The sequence below is a fragment of the Hordeum vulgare genome, chromosome 7H, assembly GCF_904849725.1.
Source record: "Hordeum vulgare subsp. vulgare chromosome 7H, MorexV3_pseudomolecules_assembly, whole genome shotgun sequence".
NCBI classification, from domain to species: domain Eukaryota; kingdom Viridiplantae; phylum Streptophyta; class Magnoliopsida; order Poales; family Poaceae; genus Hordeum; species Hordeum vulgare.
Genome location: NC_058524.1, coordinates 528,881,564 through 528,884,322, shown reverse-complemented (window position 1 = coordinate 528,884,322; position 2,759 = coordinate 528,881,564). Strand labels below are relative to the sequence as shown.

Genomic DNA, 2,759 nt, shown 5'->3' with positions numbered 1-2,759 from the left:
TAGTTTGCATTAGCCCCCAAGTGTCATGGTTCATGCTTGCAGTGACATGGGACTTTCATACTTTGATGTAATCTTGATTTGAATAATGTAGCCCCCAAGTGGGGGGTTGTGTGCCTGCAGCGACTCGGGACTATTTCTTCCATTGTAGAATAAAATCATATCCACTCTGTGAGCTGATGATGCCTTTGTGATAAAAAGAAATCCTTGACCGTGGTTGCAATGTAACCCGACAAATATATCCTTGAGAAATCCATATGTCTGATAAATCCATAAGTGTTGTAGTTTACTACAGAGCACAAGTTGAAGAAATCCAAGGGTCGGTCAATTAGATTACTCAGCATTATATGTGATAGGGCGGCTCTTCGACAATAGTCAATTCTTCCGAGTCGTCTTAAAAACCCCAATCATTTAACACTGGTTACGATAAACCATGATGAAAATCCAGCCAAATTGACTATTCGAAGATTTATTTGCACATGCAAGAATTTATGCTTTGACCCGGTTTGAAGACCGGCATGATATGTATGTATGATGCATGATGCAATGCAAGATGATGCATGTATATGACAAAATAGTGCTGGTTTATGAGACTTGAATCTTATTTCAATGAAACTAGCTTGATAGCCACTGGTTTATCCTCACTCTCTGTAAGCCGGCCCTCACTACCTAATCAATATTTTAACCTGGAAGTCAGGGTCCAAATGGATTGACTTATCGAGAGTACACGGGGTTTGGAGTAGCATCATGCAGACAGGCGGGTTTAACTAAATCTCAAATAAGGTGGCTTAATAGCCCATGGAATATCCTCGCTTTCTGTAAGTCGACACTCACGACCAATCGATGTTTTAACCTAGATAGTTCAGGGTCCAACTGGATTGACATATCGAGAGTACACGGGGTTCGGAGCAGCATCATGCAGACAGGCAGGTTTGACCAAGAAGGCTGCTTAATGGCTCATGGAGTATCCTCGCTTTCTGTAAGCCGGCTCCCACATGACCCAATCGATGTTTTAACCCGGATAAGTTCAGGGTCCATATGGATTGACTTACAATGAAACGAAGTACAGGGGGTTCGGGGTAGCATCACGCAGACAGGCAGGTTTAACCATGAATTTTTTCCTTAAGCCAGGCACCCATGTTTGAACTGCGCATCGTGGCGACTCGTCCTCTTGGGCGACTTTAAAATGCATGCCAATGAAGCATGGCACCCATGTTTGAACGACGCATCGTGCCGACTCGTCCTCTTGGGCGACTTTAAAATGCCTGCCAATGAAACAGGGCACGCATGTTTGAACGGCGCATCGTGGCGACTCGTCCTCTTGGGCAACTTTAAAATGCCCGCTAATGAGGCAATAGCCCTCGGGGCCGGGTTATCTTCCCTGCAATGACCCGGGGTTCTTGAATTATTCAGCCTGGTTGGATCTGGAGAGCCATGTCTGTGTAGCCCCCGAGTCTTAAGTCGACTCAAGGAGGCGGTTTGAGAGTCTTCATATTTGACTGTGGCATAAGCCAGTAGAGAAAGATGCCCGTACCCGCTCCATCTCCAAGATATAAAGCCACTTTTTGTACTGAAGAGTCCCCCTGTGTAAAAATATTGCAGCCCAAAGTAATCGTTCTTGGACAAATAACATGTACTAAAAAGTAGATAAGATGAATAGCACCTGATGTGTTTTTCACGGATGAACGTCGGAAAATTTTCTAACATATTTTATATGAACCATGCAGCGGAGGCGGCGGCTTAGGTGCGTATGGTGGGCGGCTCGCACTAGCGTACACTGCACTGGTGGGTTGATGTTGTCCGGACCACGAAGGCGATGTTTTGTAAGCTGTCTTAGTCGTGCGGACGTGAAAGTTGACCGCGTCATTGTAAGTCGCCTTGATCGTGCAGACGTGAGAGTTGGCCACGTCATTGTAAATAGGTACAGATGGTGAGTCGCCCATGACGTTGATTGACACAAGCTTCGTACTCGCAATATGACGCTTTTTTTTAAATGAACAATTGTCCTGCATAGTAAAATATTACAAGCCAAAAGTAATTGTTTTCACAAAAAATAATATATGTTGTACAAATAAATGGAGTAGATAGCACCTGTTATATTTGGATGACAGATGAGCGCGGATACTATTATACTATATGTAAAAAGTAGTGATGACCAAACTCCTTCAGCTTTCCCTATCGTTGCTTCCCTTCCTCTCTGTCCAGGCTTCCCTTTTCTTTTCATACTTTGGAGGTGAGGCCGCGGTGGAGCGAGCCACAGTAGCGGTGTGCGATGGCGGCTCTTGGGTGGTGCGGCAAGTCGAGACAGGCTAAGGCGGGGGGCAGAGGCGGTTTGCGCGGGTGCGGACGAGAGGGCACGGTCGGCCGGAGCAGCGCGTAGCACCGGCGGGTCAGCAGCGGGCGACTTGAAGATGATGACCGCAAGCACCGGCGGGTTCTGGATGAGGTCAGTGATTTGGCCGTGGACGAGGCCATGGCGGCCGACAAGCGTGGCAGCAGATGCGAGTCGGCTCGGAGTGGGTGCCGACGGCGGGTCGAGGCTGGCCGTGGGCCCATGTCACAGGCAGGCACGGTGCAGCGTACGCGGCGGCTTGAGCTGCACGACAAAGTGGAGTCCGAGACCTGCGATGGCTGGGAGGGTGACTCGGAGATGAGGTCGACTCAGCTAATGGCTCGGAGAAACGCTGGTGGAGGCTGTGTGCGGCAGAGACGGTGAGCGCGCGATGCAGTGAGCGTGGCGGAGCGAATCGGCGCCACGGGCG

At 48.8% G+C, this 2,759-nt stretch overlaps 1 pseudogene; it reads right to left on the bottom strand.

The window, feature by feature from the left end:
* Nucleotides 1-612: 612 nt before the first annotated feature.
* Nucleotides 613-1,704, bottom strand: LOC123409216 (annotated as a pseudogene).
* Between the last annotated feature and the right edge of the window lie 1,055 nt (nucleotides 1,705-2,759).